The sequence below is a fragment of the Triticum urartu genome, unplaced genomic scaffold (genome assembly GCF_003073215.2).
Source record: "Triticum urartu cultivar G1812 unplaced genomic scaffold, Tu2.1 TuUngrouped_contig_10527, whole genome shotgun sequence".
In the NCBI taxonomy this organism is placed as follows: Eukaryota; Viridiplantae; Streptophyta; class Magnoliopsida; order Poales; family Poaceae; genus Triticum; species Triticum urartu.
Window position 1 is genome coordinate 1 of NW_024111403.1, and position 12,120 is coordinate 12,120.

Consider the following 12,120-nt stretch of genomic DNA (forward strand, 5'->3'; position numbering starts at 1 on the left):
GCGCGTGGGGGGGGGGGGGCGATTCCGGTAGTGGTGCTTTTAATCTGCTAAGATTTCCAAACAAGAAAATTGCCATCGGCGAGAGGCAAGCTCATGAGGACGGACAACGAGCCGGCTGGTGTGTGACGAAAGCTGGGAATTTTTTTTCTGTGCGTACGATCTCAAGCGTGTGAGCAAATTGGCTGAGGATAGGGATCGAACGGCACGTGTATTCCTGTCCTACGGTGCTGAGTAGGACCGGTCCGACTTAACCCATCTAATGTATAATTTCGAATTTTGATTTACAACTTGAATCTGTTATGGTATTCAAAAGTGTAGAACGTAGATTCACACAGCTCTAAAACTTTTTTGTGAAACATCTGAAAAAAATATGATATCTGCAGACTGATAATGCTGAAATTTGTCCAAGTGCTCAGAGAGAAACAAGACGCGACTAAATTACTAATAGGGCATCTAGATGACGATGATGATCTACTGCGACTCGACGGACGGCGGCGTGCTGCTGCTGGAGTCGCCCTTGGACCCGCCGAAGATGGGCTCGCCGATCATGGAGCTGACCTTGTTCTTGATGCACGTCCATTGCTCCTTCGCCTGCACCTCGGTGAACTGCCGGTACTGGCCCTTGGCCAGCTCCACCAACCTCGCGCCCTCGTCCACCGTCTTCTTGAAGTACGCCGACGCTGGCCCCTGCACCGCCTCCTTCTCCGGCACCGCCGCTCCCTTGTTCTCCTCCATCAGGTCCCGAAAACCGAGATCGGTTGATCGAAAACTTGTGTACGTGAAAGTCGGAAGAAGATGTTGCTGGTTCTGTTGCTATGGTGGCCAGGGGCTGCGGGGTCGTGCCTACTTATATGGGGTCGGTCATGAGGCGCCGGCTGTCTTGAGAAGGAAGCCGGGGCGTCGCAGCCTTGGAGTAGGAGAAAAGAAAGAAACAGAAACCGAGCCGAGGAAGAGAAATAGAGCGTCCCGTTAACCTCTGGATGATAACTTCGGATCATGGAATTATATATGGAAGAAAAGAAACAAAAAAACAAATTCTTGGGTCCGGATTGGAAGTAAACCAATACATTATGCCCTCAATCTTCACTTTGTGACCAAATGTGATATTTTTATGAGATATAGACAAGAAAAAATTTATTAGTAACTTCTCATGCACATAAAACTCACAACTTTTTTATGACTGTGGAATTAGTTTTTCATGCATAAGTTATAAATTTCTCTATGATGTAAATAATACTAAAGAGTGATAGTACAAGCAAGGATTTGGATCCCAAGTGCATGTTTTTTCTCGCGGGGCACCGAAATTCTCGGTTACCGCGGTATCCATGAAATACTGAAAAAATTTCGGACGAAATTTGAATTTGAATTTTGAATTCAGTTTTCTTTCCTCTACTATACATTAGGCCCGGACTCCACTTTATTAGGAACCACCTTGTGGCGCATTGGTTAGGTGTTGTGGGTGTTTCTCTTGCCTTGAGTTTGTCGGATCGAATCACTCTGTTCAAATTTATTTTCACATGCATCTTCCTTTTTTCCTAAAAATTGTGCAAACAATGTGCACCTGATAGACTCGAACGCGAGACCACAGGGCGCACAGTTAGGACGGCCACGGTTACTAGTACGCCACCGCTACGTAGCTGTTCTTTTTGAGTTCCTAGACTATCTAACTTTAACAGTCGGAGTTTAAATTCAAAAATTTCGAAAAATTTCAAACTTTTTCGTTCGGTATCCGAATATTCCGCCCGGTACCCAAAACCATGAGTACAAGTATAATTGGGTATAAAGCATAGAGTATTCCTATTGTTCTCATTGTTAGGTATGAACTTTTCAATTTGCTTCCTTAGGCACTTGATCACTTACTTTTGACAAAATGGCTTGGCCTATTAGAACAAAAGTAACCACTATAAGCAATAATTGTCATTACAACAACTGAGAGCTTACCTAAGTGTAGCCATAAGGATTTATGAGAAAAGGCCGATGCAACATGCAACATTGGTGTTGTACCACTACCACTAGCCATCTGAAAGCATATAAATGAACTTTATTTAAAGACTTGACATAGTTACAATGCCATGTGTTTGGTTAAATAAAAGAAAAGAAAAGCTTGCTCAGACAGGTTGAAACTAAAGGATAAGTAAATATACAACTTGAGATTTTCCCTAGCTTTCGACATGTGAAAAAAACTGCGATGCACACTTCATGTCTCAGGCATTAACTTGATCACCCAATAGGAACCCAAACATGCTCAAATGAGTAGGACGTACGTATGCAACATGAACTAAACTATAGTGGCATGAAGAAAGATGGGAGAGGGAGAGGAGAGGGTGGCGTTGATTTTCTTGCCGAGTCTGGCATTGCTTCATGTGCGACAAAGGCGACACCCCAATGGAGAAACCCAACAACCATTGATCAATATCAACCCACTTGAAAACCCAAAAGCAACCCGAGGAAGACACACATAAGTACATCTATACACAAGCAGGCTATAAACACAAGGCGAAGAGGAATCAAACAAAACCTAGCCATGATTCTCCATGGGAGAGGGGAATTAGGAAGTAGCTTGCTTCTACTCAATGAGCAGGGGAGGGCCACCACCTTGCGGACAACAGGTACCCACTTCTTGAGAAGCAAATACCCTTATTTTCATACAACCAAATGTTGATACCTTATCAATCATCACCAACACATAAAATTTACAAATCCATAGATCAATTATTGCCAACACACAAATCCATAGATCAATGATCAATAACACACAAATCCATAGATCAATTATCACCAACACACAAGAATATAAAAGCAGGGTCTGAGTGAGTATCGGTTCAGGTCGTAAAGGAGGAGAAATCTAGGTTAGAGCGATGGAAGAATTGCGAGGCTGATAAGGAAAGAGAGACTCAACTCAGGTTCAAGGAAGAACACCACACTTTTTTGCATGGAGGAGTTGCACCGATGAGTGGTCATTGGGGAGTAGCACAGTTATACCTTGCCGCAAGGAGCAGCAGCATCGAGCCTTGTCATGAAGTGGAGAAGCCTAGGGAAGAAGCAGGTCTCACGAGGGGGGATTTCTCCGATGACCAACGTTAGAGGAGCCGGCATGAGGCGCCGAGAACGGTAACCGTGGGAACCCTAGCTGCCACTTTGGGGACGAAAAGTCGAGAATATGGAGGAGGATGTGTGTGAGAATAAGAAAGGATACATTCCTCTCTCTCTCTCTCTCTCTCTCTCTCTCGCCAATGTCGGAAGGCTGTACGACTCATGGGCCAACCATGATAGATATCAAGCGTTCATTCCTTTCCCTCCCTCACCCAATTGGCTAGACACTGTCACAGTCCGATGTGGTTAGCGCGAGAGGGCGCACAACAGGTCCCTCTTATTGGGTGTAAGGGCATCTCCAGCGCTGACTCCCAAATTGGACACTGTATCCGTCCATGGACAAGTGAGGACCAGCTCGGAGACACTGATATAGGAGACAACCATCCAAAGCTATCAACAAATGACCAAAGACATTTGGAACAAAATTAATGGAAATAAGAAATGATGCAAATTTAAACAAACCAGACAATTTTCATTCAAACTGGTAAATTTTACATAAAAGCAAACGGTATTTTGTTCAGTGAACTAAAACCTAAAAAACAACTAAACTACCGAATACTCGTACGCCGTGCCGGACTGGCCGGTGGCACCTCTATCACTATCGTCACAATCGGAGTCGAACTCGTTGTCGTTGGGCTTTGGGCGACGGTAGTGCGTGGCGTCGCGCCAGTGCTTCCTGGCGCTGACTGGCACTCCCGGATGATATTCTCCCATTGATCCTGCGCCACACACAGTGCGTCCGTGGCTACCACAGACGTGGGCAGGAGGAGAGAGGTGGCGCCAGTGCCTGGAGGCGGCTGCGGCAGTGGTCTCGCGGAGAGACCACTCCTGACCATAGTCGTCCATCTCGTTGAGGTGGCGGAGATGGCGCTTGCTCATCTCCGTCGTGGTCTTCGACCGGCCGAAGGCCCAGACCATTGCGTGCTCAAGGTCTGCGACGATTTGTGGCAACGGGACGTCAGAGTCCACGGACTCCGTCCGGCGAGTAGTGTTGCACCTCTCCTAGCGCCGCCTCTCTCCCTGTCGGCATACTCTTGCACCTCTCCTAGTTGCCACTGCTACTGTCTCCGCGACCACCATGAAGTTAGTGCAGTATGCGACCGCGCGCATTCACGGCGATCGCGTGGGGCAAGCTGCCATTGGCACGGTGGGCAGGCGGCAAGAGCCGCTCCTCCTTGACACGCCTGGGAGACAGCGGCAACCGCTCCTGCTTGCCGTGGTGGGGAGGAGGCGGCCACAGCCGCTCCTCCTTGACACGCCTGGGAGACAGCGGCAACCGCTCCTGCTTGCCGTGGTGGGGAGGAGGCGGCCACAGCCGCTCCTCCTTGACACGCCTGGGAGACAGCGGCAACCGCTCCTGCTTGCCGTGGTGGGGAGGAGGCGGCCACAGCCGCTCCTCCTTGACACGCCTGGGAGACAGCGGCAACCGCTCCTGCTTGCCGTGGTGGGGAGGAGGCGGCCACAGCCGCTCCTCCTTGACACGCCTGGGAGACAGCGGCAACCGCTCCTGCTTGCCGTGGTGGGGAGGAGGCGGCCACAGCCGCTCCTCCTTGACACGCCTGGGAGACAGCGGCAACCGCTCCTGCTTGCCGTGGTGGGGAGGAGGCGGCCACAGCCGCTCCTCCTTGACCTCTCGACTTCTGATTTGGACACCGCGGTTGTATGAGGAAGAGCAGGGAGGGAAAGGAGGCTCCGTTTTGACAGCATGGAGAAGTGTGCCTGGTGGCGTTGTCGGACCGGTGTTGTGGAGGAGCGAGCGATGGAGCATCAGCTCTATTTACTCCTCGTACCCGCCATCCGTCACTGCATACACCGTGTCCTGCGAGATGACAGGCGTTTGCAGAGGTGGCTGGTCCTCCTCGTCGGAGGAGGAGATGGCAATCTCCTCCTTCGCGGATGAGCCGACCGCTGAGGAGCAAGAGGGCCACGAAGTGCAAGTGCACCGCGCCACGATCTGGAGCCAGGGCCTCCTGCCAGCACTGAGGCCCATGACCCATCGCCGGTGAAGAGGGGAGTGGCGGAGGTGCGTGGAGATGTGAAATATGGAGTGTAATGTGGACGGGCGTGGGCGTCGTGCTTAAATAGCCGTGTCCAAGCCAAGCAAACGGAAGCTCGGCCCGCTTCAATGTGGCATAGCAGCCGGAGTTGGTTTATCGGGGCGACGCGTCCGCATTGAAGCTAAGTCGCCCGAGAGGTCGCGTGGATCAGGGTCCGTCGGGTCAAATCCCGCGGCATCAATGCCGACTATTGCGGTTTTAGGCCGGCATGAATGCGGCGCCGGAAGCAGTGCATCAGTTGGAGAGAAAGCGCGGAGGAGGCGGGAGAGGGTTTTGGGTGGGGTAAGATTGTCGGAGGCGTGTACGGCAGCGGTCCGGACGCCCGTAAAGTCCCCTGGTTTGCTTCCGGTTTGTGGAAAAAGGACATCTGAACCTGTCCGCGGACCGATATGGGATTGCGTTGGATGGCAAAACACATGCGGACCGTGCGGTCCAGACGGATGCGGACGATTTAAGGATCCATATTAGAGATGCACTCGCGGTACCATATGGTGGGCTTTTTTTGTCTTCTCTAAATATCCACGAGAGAATATCATACGGAAACCAACGTTCGGTGGAAACCGGTGAAAACCACGAGACAAAGATGTTTTGATGTTTTGAAAAAATCTGAAAAAAAGGATGTTAAGAGGATGATGTTTTATTGCCATGCAAAATTTCAAGTTGAAATACATTACGAGATGTGAGATATGAAAAAAACAAAATCAATGTTGAATAGTGCCAAACAGTAACGTCACTATTCAGGGCTGAATTTATCTTTTTCATAGCTCACATCTCGTAATGTATTTCAACTTGAAACTCTGCATGGCAATACAACATCACCCTCTTAACATCAATATTTTTTTCAGTTTTTTTGAAACTTTACAATATGGTTTCCACGAAGTTTTCATTGAGTATTTGTTTCTGTATGATATTCTCCCGCCACAACAGAGATAAATGTATTTTTAGTGCATAGGATCCAGTGTCCACGGTAGTCAAGCCACTCGTTTGCTACACAGGTAATTCACCTTCAATAATTCAATTCGCAGAGGAAAAATATGTTCCAGTGATGTCATTTTTTTTGTTCACAATGATCGTGTTTTGGGCGCTGCTGTTAAACAATATGTTTGAAGTTCATTCCATTCACAGTTCTATTGTATTCGTTCTGTTTTTTTCTCAGCAAATAATAACCATGAGTACAACAGGTAAAGATATGGCAACACCAGTTGTGTATTGAAAGGAAATTACTCTAAAATAAGTGGCAATATATAGTACCACCAGATCATACAATAACATTACACGATGGCAACAAAACAGAACAGTACTAATTAGGACAACTGCCGACAGCTTAACAACGATATGTAGCTGGTACAAGTAAAACTTAATTTGGGACAATAATATTAGCTATTGCCACTGATTATTTCTCATCACTGCAACCACTGGCGGAGCTAGGAAGAAAGTCTAGGGGGGGCAAATGGTAAAACTGGCAGACCTGAGGGGGCCAAATACTAAATTTATATTCATCTAAACCATCTAAAAAAAATTCCTTCACACTTTTTGCTTAGGCTGGGGGGCCACAGCACCCCCAGGAGCACACATAGCTCCGCCACTGACTGCAACACTCATACTTCCATGGCGACAATTCAAGGTACACACTTGAGTATGTTAGCCAGGATTGAATCATTGTAGCATGCACCGCTCTGGCAGTTGGTACCACAATAATCCTTGCCAAGCCCACAAGATCCATACTGGCTGCAACAATAGTTGTTGGTGCATCGTGCACCATTAGCCTGGTTGCCACACGGCTTGTCCGTGCTACAAGCACCGTTTTGGCAGCCAGCCCCGCAGAACTCCGGTCCTAAGCCACAGTAACCATATTTGCTGCAGCAAAGGTTATTGGGGCATTGTTTACCATTGGCCAGGTGGCCACACTTGAGGTCAGCCCAGCAAGGACCGCTCTGGCAGCCGCGGCTGCCACTGCAATATTCACTGCCATAGCCACAACGACCACCCTAGCTACAACAATGGTTGTTAGCGCACAATGCACCACCGGCCTGTGTGCCGCAGATCTTGTTGTTGTAGCAGGCGCCGCTTTGGCAGCCGGCGGCAGCGCTGCAGTAGTCGAAGCCCAGGCCGCAGTACCCATCCTTGCTGCAGCAGAGGTTGTTGGGGCACTCCATGCCGTCGGCCTGCTTGCCGCAGCGCTTCTCACAGTACTGCAGCTGGGCGTGGGTGGTCACCACCGCAAAGGCAAGTGCAAGGGCGCACAACAAGAGGCCCTTCATCGCTAAGTTTCTTCTTGGATGTGTGCTTTACTGGATGTGCTCCCCAGGTGTTGATAAAAATGCCAAATGCAAGGTTCCATTTATATAAGAAGTCCAAGTCGTTCGGTGATACCTCGCCATGTGCCTGGGAAGATCTATGCATGTGTTACCAACGGAAATATGATCTGATAATTAAGGCGCGCATGTGAAGTGACCTGCTTAAAAAGATCATATATGATACGATCTGTTTTCGGGAGCTGGGATGAGATCTTATCTTTCCCAGCAAACGATGCTTTGACCTCATAAGCTCTAAAATTGAAAACTTACAAAGTACTCCCTCCTTTCCGGTTTATAAGACTCAAATCTCAAATCTCATCAACCAAGGCATTTTGTGAGTGGAGGCATATATCTCGTACGTTATAAAACTACCCCAATTAAACTAATGCATTAATTTAGATTAATTGCAGTGCATGCATGCTTGGCCACTAGATGAGTAGGAATATTACATGCATTGGTGTGTTCCTCTTTAATTCTTGCATGCAAAGATTTAATGCACATTGAAAACTAAAAATGAGATGGAGATGAGCCCTCTAAATTGGAAAAATAAAAAAGTTGAAATAAGCCTCATATACCGAAAAGAAGGGAGTACATTTTCATTAAGATTATATTTGCATTAGTTTATCAGCATCTGATACTCACTGTGTCGATGAGGCAGGTTACTGCAGCAATGAACCGAGAAACGGGTCACCAAATCTCTCTACATGCTCGTTTCATTCTCCATATAAATTAAAGATTGATTCATGCAATTTATGAAGGTTGTGTCTTATGTGCAGTCCAATTTATTTCAACCGAGGAAAGCAGTACTATCTCAAGAAAGTATTTCACTTTGCCTGCTTGTGAATCCCAATGTCTATTTGAATTGTAAAAACTTTAAAGGCTTTGAGAATTTCTAATTGCGCTTAACTATATAGTTTCTTAAAATCCAGCAACAGTACAACATCGACCCGCGAAAAAACCAAGGCCGCATGCCTCGCGACAGTATCTCCACCAGACAACCATTATTAGTATGATAAAAGATAAAAAGAAAAAGAAAAATATACACAATTCCTAAGCTAAGCCTTCAAGAAGAAATAGTCGCACATACACTGATGATGATGAGTCCAACCCAAGGCCGATCTCGGGATTTTCATCCCCAAAGTCAAGTTTCAATCCACCATCTTCAAGGGAGGACACAAGCACGAGATGACAATAGTCTTATCAAAGATCTAGTGTTTCCACCATAGTGCGCATGCTCATTGTTGAAGCCACCTCTACCATCGACACTTGTCCGGCTACTAACACCTTGCTAGGCAGATACCGCACAAAGAGATGCCGAAAGACAAAGACATCCCACACCGTCTTGCCTCCGGCCAGTGTTGCACCACCCTCAGTCCAGCAGCAACATGCAAAACATGACATCTCCATCAGAGCCACCATGCAGCACATGTCGATAGCAGGCATGACTTGACGTTTCTGCATGAGATGTCATGTGTATCACCCGCTGGCGACAAGCATGTCTGGACTCCTTCGAAATATATGCATGTGTCACCCACCGAGCCGCACTAAACTCAAGACCTAGTCTCTGCATCATCTACACAAATATGGAGGCTGCCACCACCGAAGATCCAGGGTCGCCGCCGCAAGAACCAAACTCATGTGCCATCAACGCATGACATTGCAGCGAGCAGATCTCGCACTGGAGCCAACGGCATCCATCCCAGGCTGTCGTGCGACTGCTAGGCGAATGGTGCCAGCAAGGCCACCGGCCAGCACATCCATGTTGGTGCCGCCTATCGCACGTCTCCCGTGCCACGTGTACCGTAGATCCGTGCTGGAGCGACACCCAAGCACCACGTACACATGCGCCCCAGATCTACCGGCCTCCACATCGCCGCAGCCTTGCACGCGCCAGGCCGCGCCTCGCCGTGATGCCCATCCACCTCTCCTCGGCCGAGCGCCCCGCAGCAGCCCAAGCCTCATTAGAGGGGAAACGAGGTGCCCTACCGTCGCCAATGCCACGTGGGCTTTACCCGGCGTCGCCTGCCAACGATGGCGAGGGGAGGGAGGGTAGTTTCCCCCGGCGGTTAGGGTTCCGTCTGGCTCGCCCATGGGGAGGATGACACGGATGCCCGTGCGTTGCAACGGGAGAGCAAACTGATATGTACTTAAATTTAAGGAATATTGGATGTGCAAGCACAACATATCAACTCATTAAGTAGTTTTAACTGACATTGTCAATTGCCCTAAGGGCACTCCTGACTATATTTGAACTTATAATCATATGTATTAACCCTAAATCTAGGTTGTGAATGTGCAGTCGATGGACATACAACACGGCCAATTTAAACATTGTCGGATTGCAATTTTATATTAAGTTATATCATAATCCCATAGTCTCATAATATACTGTCTATCTCATGTTCATCGACAATCCCACGTAGAAAGCATCTAGAATATTGGGACTTAATTTCTTCTTTTTGAGAAACATGAGTTAAATCCTTCCTGCTCATTTGTAACTAAACAATTATGTGTTCGTTTCTCCAGGGATAACTGGGACCCACTCCTCACCCTCCATCAATTCATGAAGCAGTTTACTGATTTTTCATACAACTTGCAAACATATATAAACTCATGAGATTTAGTGTAAGAAAATGAGAAGCTAGTATTTAATTTGGTAAGTAAACAAACCCTCTCACCTGGATTTAAAGCGCTCGAGGGCCAAAACTTTACGGCCAAGAGACAACCTCGCGTGAAGATTAAATGCATCTAATTGTAGCCAGTGACCGCGTGAAGAAGCAATTTTCACGTAAATATTACATTTTGGCTGCCACATGGGATAATTGGGCATACATTGGTTGGTGCTCTATAACGATCAGCTGGAGAGAATAAATCAAGCATTTTTATCGACTGACCCAAAAATAACGGACGCACTTATTGCACCTGGCTTAATAATGATTGATGAAGGGTAATAGAGAGAAGTACGAGCTAGCCCAATTTAATCACTCAAGGTTTCTTTTTCTTTTCTCAACAAATGTTCAGAATTTTAAAAAATGTTTACATTTTTCAAAATTAGTTTATTATTTTTTTCAAATATTAATTTTGTTTTCAATTTTTTCCAGAAATTAAAAAATAGTTTAGTATTTCAAAATTTGTTCACTTCTTTTCAAAAAATGTTTGAAAACTTAAAAAAGTTTAAATCTTTCGCTGCAAATTTTAGACAAAAAAATCGAAGAACTACAGTGGCTAGGGACATTGTTAACTCACGGGAGGTCATGTGATTGGTCCCACTCACGCACAACTTTTTGCTAGCTGTTTTTATTTTTTGCCACTGTTGTTCTTTTCTTTAAGGGCCACGCTGCCAATTTTGCATTAAAGTTAGCCCGGCGTACTGGCAGGTACTGGTGCAAATAATTGATAGTGATGTTTCTATGTTCTAAATATTCCGAGTTATGGAATAGCTACGTATAAAACCATCAATGTTTTTTTGTTCATTTGGTCTCTTTTTTTCCTGACTGTAATGTATGATAGGGATATACTATTTCCCTGGTTTGCCAAACCTGACGCCTATATAACCCCGTAAGGCCAAACCCGTCAGGGAAATGTGAAAACTCGACAGGAATATATAGTCCATGTTGGCCAACCGACATGCATAGTTTATTTTCCCCGACAAGCTATTCCTGACGGGTGGCCAACAGGAAGTATTTTCCCTGTCGGTACACCCTATTTTCTTGTCGGTTTTGGGCTCACAGAAATATTTCAGTTTCTGGTAGTGATTCATGCCGCTGTAGAGCGCGCTGCTCCGCATTGAAGGCGACTCAGGGCGGATGTGATCTTTCACTGCCTCCACCATTGAAGCGGCTCACCGCCCGAGGGCGCCGCCTGCTGCATGCCCGGGTGAACATGCCTCCTCATGCATTCATACGCCTGCATTAAACCCGCGTGGAAGCCGATAGACCTACTCCGGCCACATGTCCGTTCATGAGCAGGCCAACATTCAACGCAACGCTGACCGAGCTCCTCCTGTCCGCCCTCTATTTAAATGAGGATAGATACTGGAAAAAATCGCATCTCTCCGCCGCTCCCCCATCTCCTCCTTGACCACTCTTCTGATGGCTTCCGAAGAGTAGTTCTCTAGCATACAAGCAGGATGGGTAGCCCGCCGATCTGGCCGGATACGAGCGAGGCAGCTCACTGCTCCACCTCTCACGCCCGACTCGATGGAGCAAGTTGCCACCCCAAGCCGGTGCATGGTTCAACAACTCGGCGCTCGAGGCCCACTCGATGAGGAGTGCCGAGTTGCTCCACGCCGAAACGGCGGGGAGCACGGCAACACGTGCGTCCTCGTTGCCGTTGACGACGCCGCGACTGATGGAAATATGCCCTAGAGGTAATAATAAAATTTTTATTATTATATTTCTTTAATCATGATAAAGGTTTATTATTCATGCTAGAATTGTATTGACCGGAAACTTAAATACATGTGTGAATACGTAAACAAATACCGTATCCCTAGTGTGCCTCTACTAGAGTAGCTCATTGATCAAAGATGGTTAAGGTTTCCTAACCATAGACATGAGTTGTCATTTGATAATGGGGTCACATCATTAGGAGAATGATGTGATGGACAAGACCCGTCCGTTAGCTTAGCATATGATCGTTCAGTTTGTTGCTACTGCTTTCTTAATGTCAAA

The 12,120-nt window shown here is 47.1% G+C and overlaps 1 pseudogene; it reads right to left on the bottom strand.

The window, feature by feature from the left end:
- Positions 1–6,338: 6,338 nt before the first annotated feature.
- On the bottom strand, positions 6,339–7,446 carry LOC125526569 (annotated as a pseudogene).
- Positions 7,447–12,120: the final 4,674 nt, after the last annotated feature.